At 43.6% G+C, this 17,850-nt stretch overlaps 1 protein-coding gene across 1 annotated transcript in view; it reads right to left on the reverse strand.

Moving 5' to 3' along the window:
* The window catches only part of LOC124035803 (amyloid-beta A4 precursor protein-binding family A member 2-like), an 81,439-nt gene that overhangs the window by 57,058 nt on the left and 6,531 nt on the right, over nt 1–17,850 (reverse strand). The window contains 1 exon segment of the mRNA XM_046349564.1: nt 3,690–3,738. The gene's annotated coding sequence lies outside the window, so the exon portion shown is untranslated.

Below are 17,850 nucleotides of genomic sequence, written 5' to 3' on the forward strand. Positions count from 1 at the left end.
AACCATTATTGGGATAAAATACACCAACAGTGCCTTCAGAAAGTATTTAGACCCTTTGACTTTTTCCACATTTTGTTACGTTACAGCCTTATTCTAAAATGGATTACATTTTTTTTAAAATCCTCAGCAATCCACCTACAATACCCCATAATGACAAAGAAAACAGGTTTTTAGAAATACCTTATTTACATAAGTATTCAGACCCTTTGCTATGAGACTTAAAATTGAGCTCAGGTGCATCCTGTTTCCATTGATCATCCTTGAGATGTTTCTACAACTTGATTGGAGTCCACCTGTGGAAAATTCAATTGATTTTACATGATTTGGAAAGGCACACACCTGTCTATATAAGGTTCCACAGTTGACAGAGCAAGCCATGAGTTTGAAGGGATTATCCGTAAAACTCAAGAGACAGGATTATATCGAGGCACAGATCTGGGGGAGGATACCAAAACATTTTTTGCAGCATTGAAGGTCTCCAAGAACACATTGGCCTCCATCGTTCATAAATGGAAGAAGTGGTGAACCACCAAGACTCTTCCTAGAGCTGGCCAAACTGAGCAATCGGGGGAGAAGGGTCTTGGTCAGGGAGGTGACCAAGAACCTGACGGTCACTCTGACAGAGCTCCGGGGTTCCTCTGTGAGATGGGAGAACCTTCCAGAAGGACAACCATCTCTGCAGCACTCCACCAATCAGGCCTTTATGGTAGAGTGGCCAGACGGAAGCCACTCCTCAGTAAAAATGCACATGACAGCCCGCTTGGAGTTTGCCAAAAGGCACTTAAAGACTCTCAGACCATAAGAAACAAGATTCTCTGGTCTGATGAAACCAAGATTGAACTATTTTGCCTGAATGCCAAGCATCCCTATGGTGAAGCATGGTGCAGGCAGCATCATGTTGTGGGGATGTTTTTCAGCGGCAGGGACTGGGAGACTAGTCAGGAAAGACAAACAGAGCAAAATACAGAGATATCCTTGATGAAAACCTGCTCCAGAGCACTCAGGACCTCAGACTGGTGCGAAAGGTTCACCTTCCAACAGAACCACGCAGGAGTGGCTTCAGGACGAGTTCGCCAGAGCCCGGACTTGAACCCAATCAAACATCTCTGGAGAAACCTGAAAATAGATGTCCAGCAACGCTCCCCATCCAATCTTAGAGAGCTTGATCAGCAGAGAATAATGGGAGAAACTCCCAAAATACAGGTGTGCTGTATTTTGTAAAAGCCAAAGGTGCTTTTACAAAGGGTCTGAATACTTATGTAAATGTGATATTTTGTGTGTAGATTGCTGAGTGGGAAAAAAACAATTTAATACATTTTAGAAGAAGGCTGTAACCTAACAAAATGTGGAAGAATTCAAGGGGTCTGAATACTTTCCGAAGGCACTGAATACATTGGTGCACAGCCATCCACAATCTGTAAGGTGTAAATAGCTAAATGAGAGAGCAGCAGTGTGATTCACATCAATGTGTAGATATCAATAACAAGTGATATCCGTATCGCCCTCTAGGCTACAGCACTGCTGTCATCCTTACCTCCAAGCGTTTATTCAAGTTGGATAATCTTTGGATGCCGATAGCAGTCGCACCATTGGAAGACATAGCTTGGACTGTAGCCTAAAAAAGCCTATTCCTGACCTTCTCCCACGATCCATCAAATGCATTTGGTGTGTCATCATAGTGGTCCATGACTTGTGGTCAGATTCGCTCAGGCGGAACAAACTTTAAATCCTTTTTTCCATGCTTTTTTGTAAATAATCCTAGAAGTAATCATCGTTTTTCAAAACTATAATCTGATTACAATATTTTTGCTGGTAAAGTAATGGATTAGGTTGTTTTTGTGTGTGTGCATGTAATAGATTACATTACATGTAATTCATTACTACCCAACCCGATGGTATGTCATCACTAATGGCAAGACTAGTGATGTTGTGAGGCATGAAGCAGAGCCAAACTGGCTAACTGTCGTTCTGTCAAGGGCATGTTAATCGAAAGCTAAGTGATACTGAAACAGATGTGAACATTTCATTCCATCCCTGGCACAATATTGTGCCAGCTCAAACACTCCTTGGCCAATCTGCAAGCAGGACCACAATCAGAGTTTGTTCTGTTTTTTTACCTCTGTGGGTATGACTGCAGTATGTTTGAATAATGTATATGATATGTGTTACAAAAGGGAAAATATAATATCTAGCAGCATTTCTATAACATATTTTACAATGCAAATGTATGCATTTACAATTTTATGAAATGACAATAACATACAGGATTTCAATGACAATAACATATTTCCTCCTCCTAGAGGTGTCTCACCTACTATTGTCACTTCTCTGCTCTGACAGAAACAGAGTACACATCAACATGGTGCTTCTTCTTCCTATACCATATGGAACTACTCTTGAAATGAATTGTCACATCATGAGAAGAAGAACGGCAGCTGACTTCGCCTGAAGACTCAAACAGAATTTTTCCACTGCTCTGTTTGCTACATACTTCAGGCCTGAGTCGGCATCGCTGAAGTCGTATGTAGTGACGTCACAATGAGGGGTGTCGTACTCTCTAACCAATCAGAGTATCAAAGCCAACGACACATTATCAAAACGCCCCTTTACCCATGTGTGTTCTGGCTCTGGCCCAACCCACTGGATTCTGGGACCAATCAGAATGGTCAGAACGTGTTTGTGTTCTTGAAAACGCCTGGGAGGTACTCCGATCCAGACTCATTGCGGAGAAGAAAATAAAGTCCGTTGGTGTGGCGTAGCGTTTGGCCAGAGCAAGGAGGTTGGGTAGCCAGGCAGATATAGAGTACTGTATAGCTGACATGATCTCTGTCTACCTCATTGCTTGAGCAGTTCAGTTATTGCACATTCTGTTTAATGACACAAAATCCTTATGCTGCTATGGTCCTACTCACACCATGAGATACTAATATGATGATTGGATGTTTGAGCGTCTGAATGCCAAGCTAAAAGGTCTAGCAGCTGTAATACCACAGTCACCCACGACTCCCACTGTGAAGTGACCTGCAAGGCTACCGACTGGCAGCTTGGTCCTCTCCTCTAAAAAAATGGAGCTGTTGCTCAGTCTATCTCAAAGGATGGCTGTGTATAAATATTCCAGCTGAAGATGAATAGGTGATGAGGAGAGGGTTGCCTTTAAGAGGTTCACAGCATTTTGAGTTGCTCAACTATTATTTTTCTTCTTTCTCCTCGGCCCTGCAACGTCTTCAAAGACTTCTCCCACGATTCCTCCCTCCTCCTCCTCCATCATTGTGCATCCTCATCTACCCCTCCCTCACACAGTGCTTCCGTGTCAATCTCACACTTCTGTACAGAGAGCCCAGGTGGTCCCAGAGGATGCCCCATGCCCTACAGGTCTCCCTCACAACAGCAACACATCACATGGTAAACAGCGATGAGCATTCAAACAGAAAAGACTACAGCACAGAGGAGCCTTGAGTTGAGATATGCATAGCTCCAATTAACTATCTTAAATCGGAACCTTCAATGACAGAGGACATGACTAACAACCTTTTTAAAAGCACCTTGTCATTGAAATGTGCACCTGATCCCACCTTTCCATCTAATAAAGCCACCTAGTTTAAACAACAGCAACACATCTATAACAACCATGAGAATGAAACCCATTAATGCTGGAAAGTCGTAACCCCAAAATAGGCATAAATACTCACCAATAGCTGTAGGTTGGTGGCTGATGTGGTCTATTTCCCAGGTGCACTCCTGAAACAAAAAGAGAATAAGGCTGAGTATGGTGAAGGGGCAACTTCTTCAGCTCAGACAGTAAAGCCTTGATCTATCACCCCCCTCCTTCCCCAGTCCCTTGGTTATAAAGTAGTCTGGCTTTTGGGCCAAAACAACATCATTACTGCGCCACTCACAGCAAGATTTCCTAATTGGTTTTTAAGCAACACCACACAAATAAAGATGAGAAGCTCAAAAGGCCCAATCTTAAACAGGAGAGTTAGAGCAGTGAGGACATGTTGACATCACATGCTCTTGGGGTACTTCCTGTCACCGCTGATCAGATCCTCATGCCAATGCACTCAACAAAGAGCACTTTGAGCTTATCTGTGGCTTGGAGGGGAGCATCCTGAAAGGAACTGGTATGTCATTAGATTAGCAACAAACCCAAGCACTAACACATTTAAGAGAGGAGAAAAAAAAGTTGTCACTCAGTTTAGTGTGATGTGATTACTGAGTACGGGCTCACAAAGATTCTGATTCATTAAGTAGCTCTATGTTGTTGGCGCCATAATGGGGAGAGGGAGCAGAGATGGAGGGAGAGAGGCAGAAAGGGAGGGTGAGAAGGAAAGAGGGGGGGGTGCCAATTGAGACAGGCAGCACAGGAAGAGGATGCTGCTGCTTGACTGTACTCTCTCTCTCACTCACACACATAATGCTCTCTCTTTTAGGAACACACCTCCCTCTGGCCAGATGTTTTCTGCATGATAAGCCTTGTGCCGAAACATCCTTCCTCCCCTCAAGGCTTCAGGTGGCACTGGAAGTGATTTGCACATTGTATTCTTACCAAGACTCATTTGGACACGCCAACCTCGCTGAAGAGATTCCTTACACTAATCAGGGCTAACACCACAGCACAGAGATGGTAATGTTATCTTACCACATCTTCCTATCCAGAGATAGCTTCTGTTCGTGCTCAGGCTGGAGTGCTGATTAAAGCTTGGCTGCTTCTTTGATGTCCTAAAACAGCCTGTCTCACTTTACCAACATCAGCTGGTACTGAAGGGGAGAGATGCTTCAAAGTAAAACAACACAAGGGCAAACAAGACTGATCCCCTGGGCCCTCAGTGTGAAGTGATAGAATTGTTTTCTGGGGTGTTTGCCTCCATCTCGGATACAGAAGGATAAGGGCATAGGCTTACTGCATTCTAACAAGTCGCATTCTACTTTTCCTTCCAGGAGAGGTTGCCATCGGCAGCTAAACTCAGTCTGGGTGGAAACAGGGCAGATTCTCCCGCAAATCTAGACAGATGACTGGAGTCACAAGCTGTGCCCGTCCAGCCAGTGTAAATCTCAGCCCCACATCCTCTCTGTGAAGGAACGCTTCCACATCCACATTCCACTCCACAATTAGAGCCGAGAGAGGATCCATCCAGCTTCAGAGGGACAGTTAGTTTGTCAGGGGAGCTGTCAGGGGGAGAGGAGAGATGAGGAGAGGAGGGAAGAGAAGGGATGAGGAGAGGAGGGAGGAGAAGGGATGAGGAGAGGAGGGAAGAGAAGGGATGGGGAGAGCCTGCTGACAGCATGGAGACCTGAGTGTCACTCAACGAGCATGTGGGAAATGCCATGACTATAGAGTGCTGATGTTCACTGTCAGCCATCACAGGTCCTCAGGGGCCATGTGGGCCCACTCCTGCTATTAGCCTATGTCAAAACCCCTGGCGCAGTCTGACAGGTGTGCTGGTTAGGAATAGTCTAAGTGTTGTTCTGTGCCCCCCTGCCCCCATGGCTGTGCCCAATGGCATTCTTCAGCCATTTTAATTATCAACCATCATTTGGTTTAAGATGGGGTATAAATAAATCATTGTTGCGTGGCACACAGAGAAATCTAATCAAGAAAAATCTAACACATTAGCGCAGCATATCTAAATGCTTAGGATAACTGATAGAGCCAAAAGAAGCATTGCCAGGTGATAAATATATGAGCAAGTAGCACACAGCTGAACTATCTACCAAACAATGCCCACGTTCCATCTTACGATTAAAATGTTTGAACCAATAGTAAGCAGCGCTGTGCGACTCATCCTCCCAGGGGAAGACACAGAAACCAACCAACTGTGTTTGTTACTGAGAACACAGTGCCAGTTATGAGGCAGAGCAGAATGTAATTTCACCTCCTCTTCAGGTATTTGAAGTTTACCTGGGACATTTCCTCTGGTTTGCTCAACTTCTCAAGGCACAAAACAATCAGCACGTTTTCTCTGGCGACTGGAATGTGTCCTACGCTCTCACACACATACAACACAAATACGCGCAAGCATGCAGACACACACACTCTCCTTTTCTAAGACAGATAAAGTGTCAGCAACACCACTGTCTCTCCCGCTCAGCCACGCAGTCACATTGTGCTCTGGCTGCAGTATGATCTCATGCCCTTGGGCTCCGTTTGGTCCCTAAGGCCCCAATCACACTGCAGTACACTACAGCTGCTACTTCTCTGCATAGGACCATTTTGATCAGTCACAGGAGACGCCAACAAATGACACGTGTTCTGTTGATGGGAGGAAAATTACCAACACCTGCAACAACTCAATCTGCAACAATCAATCTGCATGCATTGTCTAGAAATAACCAATTACAGTACATTACTGCAATATGAAAAACAAAGTACTGTGCCAAACTTACAGTATCAGTAGGCCTGTCAAATGGTTACATCTGACATGTGGTAAGAACATACAGCCTAATATAGTAGATAGCTACATATGTAGGATGTTCATTGTATCGCTCTTCTGTTGATGAAAATTTCCTGCTCAGCAGGATTATGCAACCTTGCAGTGTACGGTTTTAAAAGGCTTCTAAAGTTTCTAATTTCCACTGAAAAAGGTGTAGATGAAGGGGTGGAGACCGGTTAAAGAAGGATTTTTAAGCTTTAAGACAATTGAGACATGGATTGTGTATATGTGCCATTCAGAGGGTGAATGGGCAAGACAAAAGATGGAAGTGTCAAGAACCGGTTTGTGTCAAGAACTGCAATGCTGCTGGGACATCCAGCCAACTTGACACAACTTTGGGAAGCATTAGAGTATGTGATGAGTCAAAAACAAGGGTCAATGCAGATAGTTAAATAGATAACCAAATAGCTACCCGGACTAACTATTTAGCAGTCATATGGCTTGGGGGAGGTAGAAGCTGTTCAGGGTCCTGTTAGTTCCAGACTTTGTGCACCGGTACCACTTGCCGTGCAGTAGCAGAGAGAACAGTCTGTGACATGGGTGGCTGGAGTCTAACACATTTTTTTAGCTTTCATCTGACACACTGAGAGCTCGGCCCCAGTGATGTACTGGGTCGTACACACTACCCTCTGTAGCACCTTGCGGTCGGATGCCAAGCAGTTGCCACACCATGCAGTGATGCAGCCAGTCAATATGTTCTCAATGGTGCAGCTGTAGAACTTTGAGGATCTGAGAGCCCATGAGACATCTTTTGAACCTCCTGAGGAGGAAGAGGCATTGTTGTGCCCTCTTCACAACTGTCTTGGTTTGTTTGGACCATGATAGTTAGTTGGTGATGTGGACAGGAACTTGACGCTCTCAACCTGCTCCACTACAGCCCCGTCGATGAGAATTGGGGCGTGCTCAGCCCTCCGTTTCCTGTAGTCCACGATGAGCTCCTTTGTCTTACTGACGTTGAGGGAGATGTTGTTGTCCTGGCAGTGTCTCTTACCTCCTCCTCATAGGCTGTCTCATTGTCGTTGGTAATCAGGTCTACCACCATCGTCGGCAAACTTAATGATGGTGTTAAGAGTCATACGTGGTCACGCAGTCATGGGTGAACAAGAAGTACAGGAAGGGCCTTAGCACGCACCCCTGAGAGGCCCCCGTGTTGAGGGTCAGCATGGCAGATGTGTTGTTGCCTGCCCTCACCACCTGTGGGCGTGCCATCAGGAAATCCAGGATCCAGTTGCAGAGGGAGGTGTTCAATCCCAGGGTCCTTAGCTTAGTGAGGAGCTTGGAGGGCATTATGGTGTTGAACGCTGAGCTGTAGTCAATGAACAGCATTCTCACATAGGTGTTCCTTTCGTTCAGGTGGGAAAGGGTCGTGTGGAGTGCAATAGAGATTGCGTCATTTGTGGATCTGTTGGGGTGGTATGCAATTGGAATGGGTCCAGGGTGTCTGGGATGATGGTGTTGATGTGAGCCATGACCAGCCTTTCACAGCATTTTATGGCTACAAATGTGAGTGCTACAGGGCGATGGTCATTTAGACAGGGTACCTTAGCATTTTACAGACAGAGTCAGGGAGATGTTGAAAATGTCAGTGAAGACACTTGCCAGCTCGTAAACGCACGCTCTGAGTACGTGTCCTGGTAATCCACCAAGCCCTGCGGCCTTGTGAATGTTAAACAGGTTAACTAGGGCTGGGCGATATATCAAATTAATTGGATTCATTCTAAATTATGTTTTTGTGTGATATTCCAAAACGCCTGTATCGCAAGAATCTAGGTTTTGTTATTTTCCATTTTTATGAGTGTTTATGTCCGCTTGTTCTATATATATATACACACACATTTTTTTTATATATATCATTAGTCGCCCATAATTTTAAGAGAAAAAAAATATTTAAAAAATAAATAAATAAATCGATATAAGACTTTTAGACCATATTGCCCAGCCTTATGTTTAACCTGTTTAAACATTTCCTGTTGCTGCCAGATTATTTTCCTGCTGTAGCAAATTGGCTCAAATTAAGATCATACATCTGTACATGGTTGAACATATCATATACCGTCCTTCGGAAGTGATGACTGTAGTATGAGTCAGTGTAGTAGCTTCTCAGTGTCTGCTAACAGTGTAGGGTATTTGCCCTTCTTATGCGTTTTGAGAAAGGTGACAGACAGGTTGTGTGTTGAGCTTCTCCCAGTGTTCTGCAGACAATGTTAAGACCCTAGAATAGGCTGCGGTGTGGGTGACACCTCCAGGAGATCAAACATTGAGGAGCACACTACTGTCTGCCAATAACTCCTCTTAGCTGCATCATATGCCAGGAGCTGACGTCCATTAAGTTACATAACATCCTCCATGCGTCGTTGATCTCTGCCTTAACACTTGGTCCACTCCCTTAGATTCATCAGACAAATCACAGGAATATATGCAATCAGCCATCATTAATTACACACGCAGGGCTTCAATTGCTCTGCATGCACAGAAATATTCTCCATTCTAAATGGGTGAGTAAGTGAAAGTCCACTATCCTCTACATAAGGCCTGACTCAGCACATGGACATCTCTGCAGTCCTGAGGAACACATGCGCGCACACACACACACACACACACACACACACACACACACACACACACACACACACACACACACACACACACACACACACACACACACACACACACACACACACACACACACACACACACACACACACACACACACACACACACACACACACACACACACACACACAACAGGTGAAGTCCAGAAGGAAATCTATTCCCATCGATCTCCTCTACCCTCTCCTTTTCAGCAGACAATTCATTTTAAAGGCTTGCTAAGCTTTTCCAAGGCCACTTTACACCCCATCAACCTTTTACAAGGTTTCCCACCTCTGTGATGCCATGCCCTTGCATCCCAAAGCAATCATTGGACTCTCCTCTAGATTGCAGACACATATCGGCAGCAATCAGCGGGAAAGGAAATTAAAGGGCTTTGAGGCAAGAACTATGATAAACACATGGTTATTAAAATATAAAATAGTACGCATTGACCTCCAGAGGTATTTGCCTTAGCCTGGAGTCTACGGTATATAGAGTTGAAGTCGGACGTTTACATACACTTTAGCCAAATACATTTCAACTCAGTTTCACAATTCCTGACATTTAATCCTATTAAAAACTCCATGTCTTAGGTCAGTTAGTATCATCACTTTAATTTAACAATGTGAAATGTCAGAATAATAGTAGAGACTGATTTATTTCAGCTTTTAGTTATTTCATCACATTCCCAGTGGGTCAGAAGTTTACATACACTCAATTAGTATTTGGGAGCATTGCCTTTAAATTATTTAACTTGGGTCAAATGTTTCAGGTAGCCTTCCACAAGCTTCCCACAATAAATTGGGTGAATTTTGGCCCATTCCTCCTGACAGAGCTGGTGTAACTGAGTCAGGTATGTAGACCTCCATGCTCGCACACGCTTTTTCAGTTCTGCCCACACATTTTCTATAGGATTGAGGTCAGGGATTTGTGATGGCCACTCCGATACCTTGACTTTGTTGTCCTTAAGCCATTTTGCCAGAACTTTGGAAGTATGCCTGGGGTCATCGTCCATTTGGAAGACCCATTTGCAACCAAGCTTTAACTTCCTGACTGATGTCTTGTGATGTCGCTTCAATATATCCACATAATTTCCCTACCTCATGATGCCATCTATTTTGTGAAGTGGACCAGTCCCTCCTGCAGCAAAGCACACCCACAACACGATGCTGCCACCTCCGTGCTTCACGGTTGGGATGGTGTTTGTAACGGCTTCTAGGAGTAGTGGGTGGAGGAGTCAGGCTCAGAGAGCAGGGTAGTTCGAAACGTGGATCTTTATTTCCAAGAACAGAGTTATGGTCACGTCATACACAAGGGCGCATAAAGACCCAGTCCAACAAACAGGACGAAACTGTTCGAAGAAACGGAATCCACAAATAATCCACACACCATGAACAGAAAAACAAGCCCGCACAAAAGCCGGCGGGCCTACCGGGTTTAAATAGCCCAAAACAAAACAAGAAACAGGTGAAACTAATCAGACAAAACTAAATGAAACAGAAAAGGGGATCGGTGGCAGCTAGTAGGCCGGCGACGACGACCACCGAGCGTCGCCCGAACAGGAAGAGGCACCATCTTCGGCGGGATTCGTTACAGTGTTCTTCGGCTTGCAAGCCACCCCCTTATTCCTCCAAACATAATGATGGTCATTATGGCCAAACAGTTCTATTTTTGTTTCATCAGACCAGAGGGCATTTGTCAAAAAAGTATGATCTTTGTCCCCATGTTCAGTTGCAAACCATAGTGGCTTCTTCCTTGCTGAGCAGCCTTTCAGGTTATGTCGATATAGGACTCGTTTTACTGTGGATATAGATACCGTCGTAGATGTTTCCTCCTGCATCTTCACAACGTCCTTTGCTGTTGTTCTGGGATCGATTTGCACTTTTCGCACCAAAGTACGTTCATCTCTAGGAGACAGAACATGTCTCCTTCCTGAGCGGTATGACGGCTGCGTGGTCCCATGGTATTTATACTTGCGTACTATTGTTTGCACAGATGAATGTGGTACCTTATGGCATTTGGACATTGCTCCCAAGGATGAACCAGACTTGTGGAGGTCTACAATTGTTTTCTGAGGTTTTGGCAGATTTCTTTTGATTTTCCCATGATGTCAAGCAAAGAGGCACTGAGTTTGAAGGTAGGCCTTGAAATACATACACAGGTACACCTCCAATTGACTCAAATTATGTCAATTAACCAATCAGAAGCTTCTAAAGCCATGTCATTTTCTGGAATTTTCCAATCTGTTTGAAGGCAGTCACCTTAGTGTATGTAAACTTCTGACCGACTGGAATTTTGATACAGTGAATTATAATTGAAATAATCTGTCTATAAACAATTGTTGGAAAATTATGTGTCATGCACAAAGTAGATGTCCTAACAGACTTGCCAAAACTATAGTTTGTTAACAAGAAATTTGTGGAGTGGTTGAAAAACGAGTTAATGACTCCAACCTAAGTGTATGTAAACTTCCGACTTCAACTGTACATGGCCAGGCAGCATGACTGCGACACCAGGTAATACATTATAGAGGTTAGAGGCTGACTATTAACATCTTGCTCCCGTGAATGTGATTAGAATTAAACCAGGGGTGACATGCAGGTCGGGTACGTTCAACGTTGTAAGTGCTGACACTAGAGCTTGTAATATTATTTCAGTCACTATCTCTTCCCTTCAAACGCCTTCACTTAATTCCCTCATTAGAATGCATGAGGTGGAATCTTCACCATGGCAAAAACAAAGCAAGGTTATTCTGATGTTCGGATTCTGAAACTAAGAAGCACTAAGAAGAATGCCCTGTCAAGAAGTGCCACTCTTCTTGTTCAACACTCATCCTGTGTCATCCTCATATTGACTATCTTACTTCGGCACCCAGACAGTTCTATGTCAGCTCTACCCTCCTGTCTCCCCCTATATTATTCAGCAGGGTTTGACAACTGATATACATGACGAGTCAGTAGGAGGGTATATAAATTACAGCACTGCAAGTGAAGCTGAGACTTCAGGGTTCTATGCCTTAGTCGTCGCCCCTTCATTGTGTGTTGCCTCTCAGTGTGAGACTTCAGGGTTCTATGCCTTAGTCGTCACCCCTTCATTGTGTGTTGCCTCTCAGTGTGAGACTTCAGGGTTCTATGCCTTAGTCGTCGCCCCTTCATTGTGTGTTGCCTCTCAGTGTGAGACTTCAGGGTTCTATGCCTTAGTCGTCGCCCCTTCATTGTGTGTTGCCTCTCAATGTGAGACTTCAGGGTTCTATGCCTTAGTCGTCGCCCCTTCATTGTGTGTTGCCTCTCAGTGTGAGACTTCAGGGTTCTATGCCTTAGTCGTCGCCCCTTCATTGTGTGTTGCCTCTCAGTGTGAGACTTCAGGGTTCTATGCCTTAGTCGTCACCCCTTCATTGTGTGTTGCCTCTCAATGTGAGACTTCAGGGTTCTATGCCTTAGTCGTCGCCCCTTCATTGTGTGTTGCCTCTCAATGTGAGACTTCAGGGTTCTATGCCTTAGTCGTCACCCCTTCATTGTGTGTTGCCTCTCAGTGTGAGACTTCAGAGCAAGAGAGAGAATAACATGGGCTGAAGCACTAACCCCCACTGTCTTCTAAAGTACAATCCAATATTTTTTAAACGTTGTTAAAAAGAAGTACTTCTGCGAGAAAGACAGAGGTATGTCAGACTTTTCAATTGATATGAATTTATTCCCAACCACAGTTGTGTCAGATACATACAGTAGAAAAATAATGATGCATAACATTTGTTCAGTCAAACCTTAACGCCAAGATGGAATACATCAATTTGATGTGATACAGAGTTGACTTAAAAAACGTTTGTGCTTATTTGTAATATCCATCTTTTTTTCTACTCTACCATTACATCCCCTTTATCATTACATACCCTGATATGAGTGTTTTAACCCCAGTCATTACAACGAATGAATCTGAAGACGTGGATGTCGCTTAAGGCAGCCCCCGCCCCTCTCTGATTCAGAGGGGTTGGGTTCAATGCGGAAGACACATTTCAGTGGAATACATTCAGTTGTACAACTGATCGAGTATTTCCCTTTCCCATATCAGGACCCCTGATGCATCTGGGGTTTTGATATGTCTGCTGTTTGTCATCCTTCAACATGTGACACTCCATCTGTGTGACAATTCAGGGGGTATCTGTCTGCCCATCGTCCCAGTGAGGAACCGAATGATATTTCACAAGACAGTAGTTCAAAGCAGCTGTTCCACCAGGATATCAGATACAACGCAATGTGTTTACAACTGACTCCAGAAAGGAACTGTCCAAGGTGCTGAACAGCATAAGGACAACATGGTGCACTTCATAAGTAGGACTACATTGACAAAGTAAAATTGTACATTCAGGTTTCATCCCGTTTTGTGCTATGATGCCTACGATGCCTAGCTCAAATGAAATCTCTCTGAAATATTTGGTCAAACAAAATGTCTACATATTTCTAGCTATGTCATCACTGCCAAGATAGAACAGATCACATTCAGATGGATGTAAGGGCTAGATGTCTGAGGAGCTTGGGCTGTACTGGCAGTCTGTCTCATGAAGGCTTGCCCCCCCCCCTTCTCTTTCCCTCTCTCGCTTACTCACTTTCTTCAACCCTCTCTTTTTCTCTCCCACCCTCGTTTCTCTCTGATGGTTTTTAAAGATATCAAACTAAATTGGATTCCATTTGAAGGCAACAGCAGTGTCCTGCAGCCTTTTTGCATCACCCAGCAGTCCTCACATGAAATATAAATCTATATCCTTTCTCCATTAAAAGACTAAGCCCTGCCTAAGCCAGGGTGGGGGTGAAAATAGCTGTGCAGTGACGCTCCCCATCCAACCTGACAGAGCTTGAGAGGATCTGCAGAGAAGAATGGGAGAAACTCAGACATTTTAAGTGAATCTAAAAAATATGCTATGGAATAAATTAATGAAGGAACCGCTTTTCAGATTTTGCTAGGTGTCATGGGAATTATGACTCGCATTTTGGTAGTCATTTCTTACCATGTCCATTATTAAAATAGGATTTCCTGCATATAGAAATTATAGTTTCTGTTTTCAACATTCATCACAGGTAACTTAAACTCTATTTGTATTCAAACAGTTGAGAGTATTTGTCTCCTAAGAAGACTATTCAGTATCATTGTCACTTCAGAGCTGTGTGTGTGTTTTAAAGATGGCAGAGAAAAGCAGAGCACCAGTGTGGGACTAATACATGGAATTGTCTTATTTGTGATAAAGATGTAAGCATGGGGTCAGCAACGGCTGAATAAAAAAAAACACCAACCTGTGAAATCACCTTAAGAACACCCATCCAAAAGCCCATGTATTATATTAAGTTAAAATAAAAGTGTTCATTGTTCATTCAGTATTGTTGCAGTTGTCATTATTACAAAAAAATTGTGTGAGTATATATATATACACACACATATACATACACATATACATACATACACACTGCTCAAAAAAATAAAGGGAACACTTAAACAACACAATGTAACTCCAAGTCAATCACACTTCTGTGAAATCAAACTGTCCACTTAGGAAGCAACACTGATTGACAATAAATGTCACATGCTGTTGTGCAAATGGAATAGACAACAGGTGGAATTTATAGGCAATTTGCAAGACACCCCCAATAAAGGAGTGGTTCTGCGGGTGATGACCACAGACCACTTCTCAGTTCCTATGCTTCCTGGCTGATGTTTTGGTCACTTGAATGCTGGCGGTGCTTTCACTCTAGTGGTAGCATGAGACGGAGTCTACAACCCACACAAGTGGCTTGGGTAGTGCAGCTCATCCAGGATGGCACATCAATGCGAGCTGTGGCAAGAAGGTTTGCTGTGTCTGTCAGCGTAGTGTCCAGAGCATGGAGGCGCTACCAGGAGACAGGCCAGTACATCAGGAGACGTGAAGGAGGCCGTAGGAGGGCAACAACCCAGTAGCAGGACCGCTACCTCCGCCTTTGTGCAAGGAGGAGCAGGAGGTGCACTGCCAGAGCCCTGCAAAATGACCTCTAGCAGGCCACAAATGTGCATGTGTCTGCTCAAACGGTCAGAAACAGACTCCATGAGGGTGGTATGAGGGCCCGACGTCCACAGGTGGGGGTTGAGCTTACAGCCCAACACCGTGCAGGACGTTTGGCTTTTGCCAGAGAACACCAAGATTGGGAAATTCGCCACTGGCGCCCTGTGCTCTTCACAGATGAAAGCAGGTTCACACAGAGCACATGTGACCGAGTCTGGAGACGCTGTGGAGAACGTTCTGTTGCCTGCAACATCCCCCAGCATGACCGGTTTGGCGGTGGGTCAGTCATGGTGTGGGTTGGCATTTCTTTGGGGGGCCGCACAGCCCTCCATGTGCTCGCCAGAGGTAGCCTGACTGCCATTAGGTACAGAGATGAGCTCCTCAGACCCCTAGTGAGACCATATGCTGGTGCGGTTGGCCCCTGGGTTCCTCCTAATGCAAGACAATGCTATACCTCATGTGGCTGGAGTGTGTCAGCAGTTCCTGCAAGAGGAAGGCATTGATGCTATGGACTGGCCCGCCCGTTCCCCAGACCTGAATCCAATTGAGCACATCTGGGACATCATGTCTTGCTCCATCCACCAACGCCACGTTGCACCACAGACTGTCCAGGAGTTGGCGAATGCTTTAGTCCAGGTCTGGGAGGAGATCCCTCAGGAGACCATCCGCCACGTCATCAGGAGCATGCCCAGGCGTTGTAGGGAGGTCATACAAGCACGGAGGCCACACACACTACTGAGCCTCATTTTGACTTGTTTTAAGGACATTGGATCAGCCTGTAGTGTGGTTTTCCACTTTAATTTTGAGTGTGACTCCAAATCCAGACCTCAATGGGTTGATAAATTTGATTTTCATTGATAATTTTGGTGTGATTTTGTTGTCAGCACATTCAACTATGTAAAGAAAAAAGTATTTAATAAGAATATGTAAAGAAAAAAGTATTTAATAAGAATATTTCATTTATTCAGATCTAGGATGTGTTATTTTAGTGTTCCCTTCATTTTTTTGACCAGTATATATAACACACACACACACATTTTAAAAATTGGTCGATCTCTAGTTTTGTAGGCTAAACCGTTAGGATGCTACAGACAATTTTGTGAGAAAAGCGATTTTCAGGACATCTCTTGGTCTGAAAAAAAAAAACGCTCTAGCTCCGTCACCTTTCACAGGCAAGATATGTTACATGGGTGGATGCGGTGGATTGAGACGCATCCAATGCAAAAAAACATCTCTCTATCTTAAACTGACAGAATTTTAATGGGGATTTTTTATTATGCTAATTCATTTTCTGCGCGGACATCACCCTTAGGGGGTTAAGAATGAAAGGGACATGTGGCTGTTTGCAAACAAAGTTGTGATTGTTTGAGCACTCTTATATTGTATTTTAAGAGGAGGTTGCCTGCTTGTAACAGTGGAAGTGATGGCTTGCTTGACATCTCTTTCTCTCTCTGTCCGTCATGCAGAAGCTGTTGGAGCTTTTTCAGTGTATGCCATAGATCATACTCCCTCAGCTAGTGTTTCTAAATTAATTCCATCATGGCATTGATTAACCATCATCTGAAATGTCTCAATCTGCCAAAGACACAAGAGCTACTGCAACATGCCAACCAGAATAAAAATAAATGTTTTTTTTTATACACATAAAATTAAATTGCAGGCTAGCCCTTTGCAGTGTAATGTATCATGTTACAACTTAAAATAAGTAAATGTTTCATGGTTGCTGTAGAAATAGTATTTGTCCTTTATAATATCCATCTCTTGCAGAGATAGAGAAAACAATCCAGCTGTGGCCAGTAAGCATTGTATTGCAGCAGATAGCCGGAGCCCTCTCTCCTCTCTACATCTAAATGCTAATGTCATGCAATCCTCCCAGAAACACAGTGGCTAATGAGCAGGCCCACTGAATACAGTCAAGTCAAAGTAGGAATAATGACATAACGTAGGAAGCACACAAAGATGAAGGTGGGATTTGTTGACCCACAACCAGTGGTGTAAAGTACTAAAGTAAAAATACTTGAAAGTACTACTTAAGTTGTTTTTTGGAGTATGTGTACTTTACTCTACTATTTATATTTGTGCCAACTTTTACTTGACTAAATTCCTAAAGAAAAGTATGTACTTTGTACTCCATACAGTTTCCCTGACACCCAAAAATGCTTCCATACATTTTGAATGGTTAGCAGGACAGGAAAATGGTCCAATTCACGCATTTATCAAGACAACATCCCTGGTCATCTTGTGGACTCACTAAACTCAGATTCTTCATGTGTAAATTATATCTGAGTGTTGGAGTATGCCCCTGTCTAAAAATGATGCAGTCAGGTTTGCTTTATTTAAGGAATTTGAAATGATTCATACTTTTCCTTTTGATACTTAAGTATATTTTAGAAGTGACATTTACTTTTGATACTTAAGTATATTTAAAACCAAATACTTTCAGACTTTTACTCAAGTAGTATTTTACTGGGAGACATTCACTTTTATTTGAGTAATTTTATATTACGTTATCTTTACTTTTACTCAAGTAGGACAATTGGGTACTTTTTCCATCACTACAGCAATGTACAGGACGACTGGTAATAGGTATAGCAAGGTCACACACACACACGCCTGCAACCTCACTACCCACCTACACACAATGTAGTAGCCTAAGCTTAAGCCTACTACATAATGTAGGCCTACATATTCACAAGGACAAATAGAAGCAGACAGACATACTAACTACTATGAGAAACAAGAGTATGTAGATAACGGGGACTTTCAGACAAAATGTAGGCAGGAGCTAAAGTTTCTCTCAGACTT

This window comes from Oncorhynchus gorbuscha, linkage group LG05 (genome assembly GCF_021184085.1).
Source record: "Oncorhynchus gorbuscha isolate QuinsamMale2020 ecotype Even-year linkage group LG05, OgorEven_v1.0, whole genome shotgun sequence".
Taxonomy (NCBI): Eukaryota; Metazoa; Chordata; class Actinopteri; order Salmoniformes; family Salmonidae; genus Oncorhynchus; species Oncorhynchus gorbuscha.